Here is a 14454-nt window from a genome sequence, read left to right on the forward strand (position 1 = left end):
ACAGAAAACTGGGAGAACAGAAAGCTAAATTAATTACAAATATAAAACATAAAATAATTGATTGCATAACTATTCAGCCCCTTTATTATGATACACCAAATCATCACTGGAGCACCAAAATTGCAGTCTACAGGGCCTGTGTCCTCAGCACACTGCTTTACGGAAGCGAGACCTGGAGCCTCTACTATGGACAAGAGTGGCATCTCAATGCCTTCCACCTTCACAGCCTGAGACACATCCTGGACATCACGTGGACTGACCGAGTCACCAACAATGAGGTCCTGGCCCATGCCCAGATACCCAGCCTCTTCACCCTGCTCCAACAACGTCGTCTCCGCTGGCTAGGCCACGTAAACTGCATGCCAGATGGGAGGATCCCGAAAGACCTGCTGTATAGGGAACGGCCCTATCTTCGTTTCAAAGGCGTTTGCAAGAGAGACATGAAATCACTGAAAATGAATGTCGAGAAGTGGGAGGACATCGCAAGTGATCACTCTCACTGGAGGCTGGAACTATGCAGAGGTCTAAAAAGAGGAGAAGAGAAGCTGAGCCTTGCTACTGAAGAAAAGTGCACTTGTCGGAAAAACAGCACCAAGACAACACTGGAGGACAGCGCCTTCAAGTGCAGTCGATGCAGCTGAGACTGTCACTCCCGTGTGGGCCTCTACAGCCACAACAAACGCTGCTCTAACACAGACTGAAGCAAAACTTTCCAGGCGCAGATCCATGGTCTCGCGAGACTAACGGATGCCACCTATACCAACGGAAAAAGACTCTTTCATGTCAAAATGAAAACAGATCTCTACAAAATAATCTAAATTAATTACAAATATAAAACATAAAATAATTGATTGCATAACTATTCAGCCCCTTTAATATGATACACCAAATCATCACTGGAGCAGCCAAATAGTTTTAGAAATTAAATGGCAGTCTGTTTTTGGAGACCTGTGTATAGTAAGATGTTTCAATTGATTATAGTAAAAATACATCTGTATCTGGAAGGTCCAACTGCTGGTGAGTCAGTATCCTGGCGATAACTACACCACAGAGACAAAAGAACACTCCAAGCAACTCTGCAAAAAAGGTTATTGTAAAGCACAAGGCAGCAGATATATACAAGAACATTTCCAAGTCACTGAATATCCCTCGGAGTACAGTTAAGTCAATCATCAAGAAATGGAAAGAATATGGCACAGCAGTAAATCTGCCTGGAACAGGCCATCTTCGAAAACTGAATGACTGTGCAAAAAATGGACTTACAAGTTTCACTGTCTGAGATGGGAGAGACTGCACATACAACATTTGCTGTACGAGTGCTTCACCAGTCACACTTTATGGAAGAATTACAAAGAGAAAGCCACTGTTGAAAAAACTCACATGAAATCTCAGCTAGAGTTTGCGAGAAGGCATGTGGGAGACTCTGAAGTCAGCTGAAAGAAGGTTCTACAGTCAGATGAAACCAAAATTGAGCTTTTGGCTATCATACTAAACACCATCATCACAAACATACCATCCTTACCATGAAGCATGGTGTTGGCTGCATCTTGCTGTGGGGATGCTTCACTGCAGCAGGCCCCAGAAGGCTCGTGAAGGTGGTGGGTAAAATGAATGCAGCAAAATACAGGGAAATCCCGGAGGAAAACCTGATGCAGTCTGCAAGAGAACTGCGACTTGGGAGAAGATTTGCTTTCCAGCAAGACAATGACCCCAAGCATAAAGCCAAAGATACAGAGGAATGGCTGTAAAACAAGAAAGTTAATTTCCTGAAGTGGCCAAGTCAAAGTCCAGACCTCAATCCCATTGAGAATTTGTGGCTGAACTTAAAAAGGGCTGTTCACTCACAATCCCCATGCAATCTGATAAAGCTTAATCAGTTTTGAGAAGAAGAATGGGGGAAAATTGCAGTGTCCAGATGTGGAAAGCTGATAGAGACATGTCCACACAGACTTCCTACATGACTCCCTTGTCTATTTGTCACTCCCCACTAATCTCCCTCCTGGCACTTATCCTTACAAGCAGAGCAAGTGGCACATCTGATCCTAAACGTCAATTCATGACCTCCACTACTGTCGTGACAAGGCCACACTCAGGCTGGAGGATCAACTCCGTATATTGTGTCTGGGTAGCCTCCAACCTGATGGCATGAACATCAATTCCTCAAACTTCCCCGGTAATGGCTCCCCTCCTTCACCATTCTCCATCCCCTTTTCCCTCTCTCACCTTATCTCCTTGCCTGCTGATCGCCTCCCTCTGGTGCTCCTCCCCCTTTTTTTTCTTCCATAGCCTTTCGTCCTCTCCTATCAGATTCCCCCTTTTCCAGCCCTGTATCTCTTCCACCAATCAACTTCCCAACTCTTTACTTCACCCCTCCCCCCTCTCAGTTTCACCTATCACCTTGGCTTTCTTCCTCCCCTCCCCCCAGCTTCTTACTCTGACTCCTCAACTCTTCTTCTGCAGTCTTGCTGAAGAGTCTCGATCCAGCACATCAGCTGTACTCTTTTCCATAGATGCTGCCTGGCCTGCAGAGCTCCCCCAGCATTCTGTGTGTGTTGCCTGGATTTCCAGCATCTGCAGTTTTCTCATGTTTTTGACAGAGCTTGACCGGTATCCTAAAGAAGAACAGTGAAAAATTGCAGAGTCCAGATGTGCAAAGCTGATAGAGACCTATCCACACAGACTCAAGGCTGTAATTGCTGCCAAAGGTGCATCTACTAAATACTGACTTGATGGTGGTGAATACTTATACAATCAATTATTTTGAGTTTTATAGTTGTAATTAATTTAGATCAATTTGTAGAGATTTGTTCTCACTGACATAAGACAGCCTTTTTCTGTTGAGTGTTAAAAAAGCCAAATATAATCCACTGTAATTCAATTTTGTAAAACAATGGAACATGAAGACTTCCAATGGGGGCGAATAGTGTTGACAGGCATTGTATATGTGCGTAAGACTTTTGTATAGTGCTGTCGGCACTGAGGAAATTGCAACAACAATGTGAAGTACGGCAATGAATACTGAGGCTGAGAAATTTAAATTGAATACACTGCTGCACACAAGGGCAAATGTAGAATAAGGGACCAGAGAAGTGTCATACTGAACTTGGGGTACAGGATGGGATTCATTAGTACTTAGAAGAACGAGAAGCAATCTATCTGAACCACAGAAGATTTTGAGGGGGCTTAAGAGGGTAAATACTGAGATTTGTTTTTCCCTGTGGGGCAATCTAGATCAAGGGGGAATAGCTTCAGAATAAAAAGTTATCCACTTATTACAGATGAAAAGGGATTTCTTTTCTCAGAGGATAATTGGTAATTGGTTTATTATTATCACATGCACTAAGATGCAGTGTAAAGCTTTTGTTTGCAAGCCATCCAAATAGATTATTTCATACATAAGTACATTGAGCTAACACAAAAGAAATAAAAACAGAATATAGAATATAATGTTACAGTGACATAAAATACGCAATGCAAGGGCCATAATGAGGTAGACTGAGAGATCATGAGTTCACCGTTATCTTATAAGAGATCCAATCAAGAGTCTGATAACAATGGGATAGAAACTGTCCATGAGTCTGATTGTAAGTATCTTTTGTATCTTCACTCTGATGGGGGGTATGAGGAGGAGGTGGAGTAGAAGAGAGAAAGTCCAACTGGAGGAGTACTTGATTATGTTGGCTGCTTTTCAGAGGCAGAAGAAAGCATAGACAGATTCAAACGTGGAAAGGTTGTCTTTTGTTTTGTGATGGACTGGACTGTGTTCACATCTTTCTGCAAATTATTGCAGTCTTGGGCAGAGCAGTTGCCATACCAGGTTATGATTCATATTGGTAGGATGCATTCCTTGGTTCATCTATAAAACACGGTGAGATTCATTGGGGGCATGACAAATATCCTTAGTCTTCCGAGGAAGTAGGAGTGCTGGTGTATTCAGTTGGCCATAGTGTCTATGTGGTTGGATCAGGAGGTGTTGCTGATATGTACATATGAGAATTTGAAGCTCACAACCATCTTACCTTGTACCATTGATACAGATAGGAGCCTGCATTACACCCAGCTTCCTCAGTCAATGGCCAGCTGTTTTGTTCTGCTAATATTGAGGGAAATATTGTTGCCTGGTACTTAGGAGATTGTGGGGGGGATTTCATTGAAACCTACGAAATGTTGAAAGGACTAGATAAGATGGATGTGAAGAGGATGATTCCTATAGTGGGGTGTCCAGAACTAGAAGGCAAAGCTTCAAAACTGAGGAGTGACCTTTTAGAACAGAGATAGGAGATTTTTTTTTTAACCAGAGAGTAGTGCATCTGTGGAATGCTCTGCTACAGACTGTGATGGAGGCCAAATCTGTGGATATATTTAAGGTGGAAGTTGATAGTTTCCTGATTGCCAGGGCATCAAAGGATATAGTGAGAAGGCAGGTGTATGGGGTTGAGAGGGACCTGGGATCAGCCATAATGGAGTGGCGGAGCAGACACAATGGGCTGAATGGCCTAATTCTGCTCCTAAGTCTTATGGTCTTATGTCACCAGGTTCTTTCCCTGAATTTTGAGTTATACTTTGGACTTCCCTACATCAGAGAGTTGTGGGGCAGAACCATTATATCTATTTAAGGCTGAGTTAGATTACTGGATTGAAATAGATTCAAGGGTTAGAGGGATTGGGGAAGAAAATTAAGTTAGGCCAAGGTCAGACCAATCATGACTATACTGGATGGTGGAACAGGTGTGAGAATTGGTAAAGTCAACCTCTGCTGTGATTTCTGATAATGAGGGTAAGAAGTAGAGTAGATCATTTGGAAGCAGCAATGCTAACACTGGGTATGTTGGAAATAGCGAGAGAGAAGCCATTTATTACCCAAACTGCAGCTTTGTTCTTCTCTACTAATAAATAGAAGCTTCACAAAGTCTCCTGATGCAAACCTTATTTAAGATATGCAGATATATGACTGGATCACGTCTCATAGCATTGCTGAAGACATATAAGAATTTTTAAGCTTTGTCCACTTGTACACACCTTGATGTGGCATGATTGATTTTACAAGGATGAAAAACTGTACGATTAATTTTCTGATTTCAGATTTCTGGCATGGAAGGCTTTGCCCTTTGGCAGTCCTTATTTAGAAGCCAGCTGTTCACTGTGAGGGACTATATCGTCATTCATAATTCATTTGGTTGGTTGGAAAGAATATGTCCAAATATCAATCAGTATTTTGAGCAAGTAAGGTAACAGTATCAGAAAATGGTCCCTTGTACCTTCTCCTCTTAGTCATGATTAGAACTGGCAAGGTTATGGCAATGTCAAGACTTGGGTCTAAAGGGACACTATGTGACTGTCTACTGATGGTGACCCAACCCATCCTCTTTCCTCTTTCCTATCTTGGCTCCTCCTTTTCATCCTGGTCTTCCACCCCTTGATAATGCCCTGTTCCTCCTCCTCCTCTTGCTGGAGACCCTGAGATAACAATTCTTTTCACATATATGTACTGTGAAGAATACACATTGCTAAAGCTGGAGATCTTGGCAAGCTACTTCTAGGGAATGGTCAACTGATCATAGGTATAAGTACCTTGTGATACTGTGGTTTTTATTATAGCAGCTGTCACCTACAGCGTCGCAGTATCATGACAACAACTTTCCATCAACATTTCAAAACAAAAGAGCTGTTCATTGATTTTAGAGGGGGGACTGTGCACATGCTTCTCTCTACATACATGGTGTTGAGGTTGAGAGAGTTGAGAGCTTTGTTTCAAGCTGTAAATGTCACTAACAGGTGGTCCTGATGCCATGGCTAATAAAGCTCAGGAGTGTAAAAAAAATTGACATGTTCCAATCAACTCTTACCAACTTTTATCAATGCACCATAGAAAACATGCTATCGTGGATGTATAATGGCTTGGCAGGGCAACTGCTTCGCATGTGACCTCAAGAAACTGCAGAGAGTTGTGAACACAGCTCAGCATATCATAGGAACTGGCCTCCCCTCTATGGACTCTGTCATACATCTAAGTTCAAAGTTTAAAATAAAATTTATTATCAGAGGACATACATGTCACCCACATACTGAGGTTCTTTTTCTAAGGGCATGCACAGCAAATCTATAGAAAAGTAACTGTAAACTATAAAGAATGTGCAAATACAGAAATAAGTAAATAATGAGCATAAAATAATAATGAAACAGAGATCTTAAATGAGTATAGTTATCCCCTTTTGTTCAAGAGCCTGATAGTTGAGGGGTAGTAACTGTTCTTGAACTGGGTGGTGTGAGTCCTGAGGTACCTGTACCTTCTACCTGATGGCAGCAGGGAGAAAAAGATCATGGCCTGGATGTTGAGGATCTTTGATGATGCATGTTGCCTTTCTACAGTAATGTTTCATGTAGATGTACTCAATGGTTGGGAGGGTTTTACCCGTGATGTAATGGGCCGAATCTTCTTGGTGCCTCAGCGAAGCTGCTAACATAATTAAAGACCCCATCAATCCACGCGTAATCTTCTTCCCCTCCCCCTTCGGGCAGAAGCTACAAAAGCCCCAAAACATGTACTACCAGCTTCAAAGACAGCTTCTATCTCACTATTATCAGACTGTTGAACAAACTGTACGATAAGATGGATACAAGCTACTTCGCTATAAACTTGTGCTTCATCATTGACCTACACTGTTCTTTTTTCCAGTAGCTTTTACACTTCATTTTGTATTGTTATCATTTTACCTTGTTCTACCTCAATGTGTTGTGTATGGTTTTGATCTGTATGAACAATATGCAAGGCAAGCTTTTCACTACACTGTATCTTGGTATATGGGACAATAATAAACCAGTACCAAAGGCTGGAAAGGGGTAGGGGTATTATGTCTTGCCCAATAAATTTATCTGCCACCTGAGAATGGAATTTTTTGTGATTCATGAAGTGCTCCAAGTACTAAAGGCTAAGCACAACCCTGGTATAATTTATGACACCTTGAACCTTAAGAGAGCTGATGCTGCCAGCAAATCCATATGCTCCTGCTTTTACTTACCTTCTGTGATCGAAGAAAGTGCAGGATAACACTTGTACTTGAGGTTGGAGCATCTTTAGTCTCATCGATGCTACAAGTGCTTTGATAGTGGAGCTGTGTAGACAGCTGCTGTCACAGAAAAACTAATGCCACCATATTTTTATGTATTTTCGTGACTTTTCAAACTTGAGTCAACATGATGGTATCAATAAATGTTGCACAGATATTCAATATTTTGAAGTGGAGGTAATGCAACTTTCAGGTCAAGGTTAAGTCATAAAGGCACAGGAGGAAGCTATTCCAGACATACTCCAGTTAATACCATTCCCTCAGTCTGTCTCCATATTTCAACAAGTTTATTTCCTACAAGTGCCATCTAATTCTCTTCAGAAATCATTGTTTTCCCCTGGTTCCTTTACCCTTGCAGACAATCTGATTCAGTTCATGGCTATTCTTTAGATTAAAACTTCTCATGTTTGCTGAAATCCATACAGTTATGTCTCCAATGCTTTTACCTTCAACTGATGAGGACTGTTATGCAATGGCATCAGTACTGTACGTCTGTATCATTTCACTCCTGACTCTTTACCACTTGAGAACAATCCCAATTTTCCAATTTAAGCCTGTCACTAAAACTGTTTGACCCTGGAAACATTCTGGAAAATTTACTTTGCAGAGCCACACCATGAAGAAAAAAATGCTCCCTTTTTTATGTTCTCCTGCCAAAATGGCAAATTTTGCATCCTTCCACATTACCAGAATTTTTAACACTCCACTTGCCAATTCTTTGCCCACTCACTTATTCTGATAAGTATCCCTTTTAGCTTTGGTACATCCTCTTAACAATGAATTTTTCAAACTACCCCTGCAGCAGCACCTTTGACAACAATGCTTTCAGTCATTGCTCTTGTCGTTAATGTAAATTGTGAAAATTTAAGACCTCAGCACTCACTCTCCTTCAAACTGAATGTACAATTCAGTCACATTACCATTGCTGCTACCTTGAGGAAGTCTTCACAATGAAGTTGTTAATTAATCCTGATTTACTGACCAGTGTAGCCTGCTCTCTTGTTGGCTTCAAATGTACTGTATTAAGCAATCATGTTGAAAATCATGTGTTCTCGGGTAACTTTGCTCATTTGATTTCCCGCTTTCTATGGAGTGCAATGCTCCATGATTATTACAGTACATTCTGACAGGAATTCCTTTCCTTCTTTCTTGACACTCTGTCTAAGCATGTGGTTAATAAAGGGTCTGTACAGTACCGGTATAAGTGAATTCTTGTCTTTATTCCTTTTCATCTGCATCATACGTATTCCATGTTCTGCTTTCCTGACCATCCCTCTATATTGCTCCAAGACCACACCGTAGTAAATTAATGGAGCTTTTCCACCTTTTCCCAGCCTCATGCCTTTCCTAATCATAATTTAGTCTTCAATATCCAGGTACCAATGCATGTTTATTCTGCAACCATATGGCTATTAGATCAGATTTACAGTATTTATTTCTATTTCCACTCACACTTCATCTGTTTTGTTTCACATGTCAAATGCATTCAGGTACATAGCCTTTAGTTTTGTTCTTTAATTGTTTCAGAAACCTCTAGCCTTATCTGTAGAGCTACTCTCGTGCTTGTTACCCCTTCCTGATAGAGACTGTTAATCATTTTCCATATTACGATCTTTCTGTTTAGCTTTGTCTCCACTCTTTAATTTTTATATAACTTTGATCCCTTGCCACTACTTCTTTGTTTAAACATTTGTCCACATTCCTAATTTGCACATTGTTTTAGAGTTAGTTATGTTTGAAGTGCTACTTCTTAATTTTATTTATTTATTTGTTTATTTGTTGGCATACAGTGCGGAATGGGCCATTAAGGCCCTTTGAGCCACGCTGCCCAGCAATTCCCCAATTCCATCTTGGACTAATCACAGGACAATTTACAATGACCAATTAACCCACCAACCATTACACCTTTGGACAGTGAGAAGAAACTGGAGCATCCAGGGAAACCCACATGATCACAGGGAGAGCGTACAAACTCCTTGCAGGCAGTGGCGGGAATTGAACCCGGCATCACTGGTACTGTAACACATTGTGCTAACCACTACGCTGTCGTGCCGCCCTATTCCCTATCTTTGCTTATCTCCTATATTTTGCTTCCTACCTCCTTATTTATTGTAGACAGGGTCCCTTTCTTCATCTTCTTACGTCATTTCTACCTGTACCAAAATGACTGAATCCTCTATGGCCATCTGTATGTTCCTCTCCAGCCCTCAGCAGAAGTTCCGAACTCCAGCACTGCACAAAAAATGCAGACTATGAGCTCTTGTTCCTGTTGGTTGATTAAGTTGTACAGGAAACCGAAATGGGTCCTTCAAGCCACTACATCCGTGTCAACCTTTGAGCTCATTTGCCCGCAATAGCTCTGTATCCTTCTTTGCTTTGCCTATGTCATTGTCTGTCTCAATACCTCTGAAACATAATAATTGTCTCAGATTCCATAAGACCATAAGACCATAAGATATAGGAGAAGAAGTAGGCCATTCAGCCCATCGAGTCTGCTCTGCCAGTCAATGATGGCTGATCCAATTCTTCCAGTCATCCCCACTCCCCTGCCTTCTCCCCATACCTTTTGATGCCCTGGCTAATCAAGAACCTATCTATCTCTGCCCTAAATTCACCCAATGACTTGGCCTCCACGGCCATTCATTGCAACAATTTCCACAGATTTACCACCCTCTGACTAAAGTAATTTCTCTGCATCTCAGTTCTAAATGTATGTCCGTTAATCCTAAAGTTGTGCCCTCTTGTCCTAGACTCCCCTACCATGGGAAATAACTGCCATATCTAATTTGTTCAGGCCATTTAACATTCAGAGTGTTTCTATGAGATCCCCTCTCATTCTCCTGAACGCCAGGGAATACAGCCCAAGAACTGCCAGACATTCCTTATACAATAACCCTTTCATTCTTAGAATCATTCTCATGAATCTTCTCTGAACCCTTTCCAATGTCAGTATATCCTTTCTACAATAATGAGCCCGAAACTTCACACAATTCTCCAAGTATGGTCTCATGCATGCCTTATAGAGCCTCAACATTACATCCCTGCTCTTATATTCTATACCTCTGGTAATGAATGCCAACATTGCATTCGTCTTTCTCACCACTGACTCAACCTGAAGGTTAATCTTTAGGGTATCCTGCGCAAGGACTCCCAAGTCCCTTTGCATCTCTGTGTTTTTTATCCTCTTCCTATCTAAATAATAGTCTGCCCATTTATTTCTTCCATCAAAGTGCACGACCATACACTTTCCAACATCGTATTTCACTTGCCACTTCTTTTCCCATTCCCCTAAACTATCTAAGTCTCTGCAGTTTCCTTCAGTTAGTCCTGACGAAGGGTCTCGGCCTGAAACGTCGACTGCGCCTCTTCCTATAGATGCTGCTTGGCCTGCTGCGTTCACCAGCAACTTTGATGTGTGTTGCTTAAGTCTCTGCAGATTCTCTGTGTCCTCAAGACTACCCGCTCCTCCACCTATCTTTGTATCATTGGAAAATTTAGCCACAAATCCATTAATCCCATAGTCCAAATCATTGACGTACATCGTAAAAACCAGCAGTCCCAACACCGACCCCTATGGAACTCCACTGGTAACCTGCAGTCAGCCAGAATAGGATCCCTTTATTCCCACTCTCTGTTTTCTGCAAATCAACCAATGCTCCATCCACGCGAATAACTGCCCTGTAATTCCATGGGTTCTTATCTTGCTAAGCAGCCTCATGTGCAGCACCTTGTCAAAGGCCTTCTGAAAATCCAAGTACACAACATCAACTGCATCTCCTTTGTCTACTCTGCTTGTAATTTCCTCAAAAAATTGCAGTGGGTTAGTCAGGCAGGATTTTCCTTTCAGAAAACCTTGCTGGCTTTAGCCTATCTTGTCATGTGCCTCCAGGTACTCCATAATCTCATCCCTAACAATTGATTTCAACAACTCCCAATCACTGATGTCAGGCTAACTGGTCTATAGTTTCCTTTCTGCTGGCTCTCACCGTTCCTAAATAGCAGAGTAACATTTGCAATTTTCCAGTCACCTGGTACAATCCCAGAATCTATCAATTCTTAAAAGATCATTGTTAATGCCTTCATAATCTCTCCAGCTACTTCCTTCAGAACCCGAGGGTACATTCTATCAATTCCAGGAGATTTATCCAACCTCGGACCATTAAGCTTCCTGAGCACCTTCTCAGTTGTAATTTTCACTCCACATACTTCACTTCCCTGACACTCTTGAATGTCCGGTATACTGCAGACGTCTTCCACTGTGAAGACTGATGCAAAATACGCATTCAGTTCCTCTGCTATCTCTGCATCTATCATTACAATATCTCCAGCATCATTTTCTATTGGTCCTAGATCTACCCTCGACTCTCTTTTACCCTTTATATACTTAAAAAGCTTTCAGTACCTTCTTTGATATTAGTCACCAGCTTCCTTTCATAATCCATCTTTTCCTTCCTAATGACCTTCTGTTTCCTTCTGCAAGTTTTTAAAACCTTCCCTAACTTCTATCTTCCCACTAGCTTTGCATTCCTTGTATGCCCTCTATTTTGCTTTTACTTTGGCTCTGACTTCACTTGTCAGCCACAGTAGTGTCCTTCTTCCATACAAGAATTTCTTCTTATTTGGAATATATCAGTCTTGCGCTTCCCTCATTTTTTGCAGAAACTCCAGCCATTGCTGCTCTGCTGTCCTTCCTGCTAGTGTACCTTTCCAGTCAACCCTGGCCATTTCCCCTCTCATGCCATTGTAAGAAACATAGAAACATAGAAAACTTACAGCACAATACAGGCCCTTCGGCCCACAAAGCTGTGTGGAACATGTCCTTACCTTAGAACTACCTAGGCTTACCCATAGCCCTCTATTTTTCTAAGCTCCATAAATGCTCCTATATCCAAGAGTCTCGTAAAAGATCCTATCACCTCTGCCTCCACCGCCGCCGCTGGCAGCCCATTCCACGCACTCACCACTCTCTGTATAAAAAACTTACCCTTGACATCCCTTGGGTTATTTCTTTGGCAGTTTGAACGGGGCACGACTGCGCGAGCGCGTGGAGGTCAGCCAGTGAGAACAACGAGAAGAGTTTAAAAAGAAGACAGATTTACAGAGCGGGTGTCAGAGTAGAGGGAGACAGAGTAGGAAGGCTTTGGCTCAACGAGGCTTCGGCAATAAACGGTTGAGGCCAGGTAGGTTATCTGTTTAAAATAAAGACAGAGAGTATGTGTGTGAGGCCAGTTCTGTGTGCTCAGTGTCAGATGTGGGAAGTCCTAGCGACTCCTGGCCTCCCGGACGACCACATCTGCACCAGGTGCATCGAGCTGCAGCTCCTTAGACACTGCATTAGGGAACTGGAGCTGCAGCTCGATGACCGTCATCTGGAGAGTGAGGAGGTGATAGAGAGGAGCTATAGGCGGGTAGTCACCCCAGGACCACAGGAGACAGAAAAGTGGGTAACAGTCAGGAGAGGGAAGGGCAAGAAGCAGGTTCTAGAGAGTACCCCAGTGGGTGTCCCCCTTAACAATAAGTATTCCTCCTTGAGTACTGTTGGGAGGCATGGCCTACCTGGGGGAAGCAACAGCGGTCAGGCCTCTGGCACAGGGTATGGCCCTGTGGCTCAGATGGGTAGGGAAAGGAAGAGGATGGCAGCAGTGATAGGGGACTCTATGGTCAGGGGATCAGATAGGCGATTCAAGATATCATGAATGCGATCAGAACTAGAAAGAAACACGGATGGCAGTTTGCCTCCCAGGTACCAGGGTCCGGGATGTTTCTGATCGCGTCCACGATATCATGAAGTGGGGAGGAGAACAGCCAAAGGCCATGGTACATATTGGTACCAATGACAAAGGTGGGAAGAGGGAAAATGGCCTGAAAAAAAACTACAGAGAGTTAAGAAAGAAGTTGAGAAGTAGGACCGCAAAGATAGTAATCTCGGGATTACTGCCTGTGCCACATAAGAGTGAGTAAAGGAATAGAATGAGGTGGAGGATAAATGCGTGGCTGAGGGATTGGAGCAGGGGGCAGGGATTCAGATTTCTGGATCATTGGGGCCTCTTCTGGGGCAGGATGTGACCTGTAAAAAAGGACGGGTTGCACTTGAATTCGAGAGGGATCAATATCTTGGCGGGAAGGTTTGCTAAGGCTATTGGGGAGAGTTTAAACTAGAATTGCTGGGGTGTGGGAACAGAACTGAAGTGATGGAGGAAAGGGAGGTTGGCTCACAAATAGAGAAAGTTTGGAGAAAGTGTGAAAGGGAGGATAGGCAGGTCATAGAGAAGGGACGCACTTAGACCGATGGTTTGAGATGTGTCCACTTTAATGCGAGGAGTATCATGAATAAAGCGGATGAGCTAAGAGCGTGGATCAGCACTAGGAGCTATGATGTTGTGGCCATTACCGAGACTTGGATGGTGCAGGGGCAGGAATGGCTACTTCAAGTGCGAGGGTTTAGATGTTTCAGAAAGGATAAGGAGTGAGGCAAAAGAGGTGGGGGCATGGCACTGTTGAACAGAGGTAGTGTCACGGCTGCAGAAAAGGAGGAAGTCATGGAGGGGTTGTCTACAGAGTCTCTGTGGGTGGAAGTTGGGAATAGGAGGGGGTCAATAACTCTACTGGGTGTTTTTTATAGACCAGCCAACAGTAACAGGACATCGAGGAGCAGAGAGGGAGACAGATTCTGGAAAGGAGTAATAATAACAAGGTTATTGTGGTGTGAGATTTTATTTCCCAAATATGGGATTGGCATCTCCTGAGAGTGAGGGGTTCAGATGGGGTGGAGTTTGTTAGGTGTGTTCAGGAAGCTTTCTTGACACAATATGTAGATAAGCCTACAAGAGAAGAAGCTGTACTTGATCTGGTGTTGGGAAATGAACCAGGTCAGGTGTCAGGTCTCTCAGTGGGAGAGCATTTTGGAGATAGTGATCACAATTCTATCTCCTTTACCATAGCATTGGAGAGGGATAGGAACAGACAAGTTAGGGAAATATTTAATTGGGGTAAGGAGAAATATGAGGCTATCAGGCAGGAACTTGGAAGCATAAATTGGAAACAGATGTTCTCAGGGAAATGTACTGACGAAATGTGGAAAATGTTCAGGGGATATTTGCGTGGGCCTCTGAGTAGTTACGTTCCAATGAGACATAGAAAGCATGGTAGGGTACAAGATCCATTGTGCACAAAGGCTGTTGTAAATCTAGTCAAGAAGAAAAGAAGAGCTTATGAAAGGTTCAAAAAGCTAGGTAATGATATGAATCTAGAAGATTATAGGGCTTGCAAGAAGGAGCTTAAGAATGAAGTTAGGAGAGCCAGCAGGGACCATGAGAAGGTCTTGGCGGACAGGGTTAAGGAAAACCCCAAGGCATTCTACAAGTATGTGAAGAGCAAGAGAATAAGA

Source organism: Mobula hypostoma, chromosome 3 (assembly GCF_963921235.1).
Source record: "Mobula hypostoma chromosome 3, sMobHyp1.1, whole genome shotgun sequence".
NCBI lineage: Eukaryota > Metazoa > Chordata > Chondrichthyes > Myliobatiformes > Myliobatidae > Mobula > Mobula hypostoma.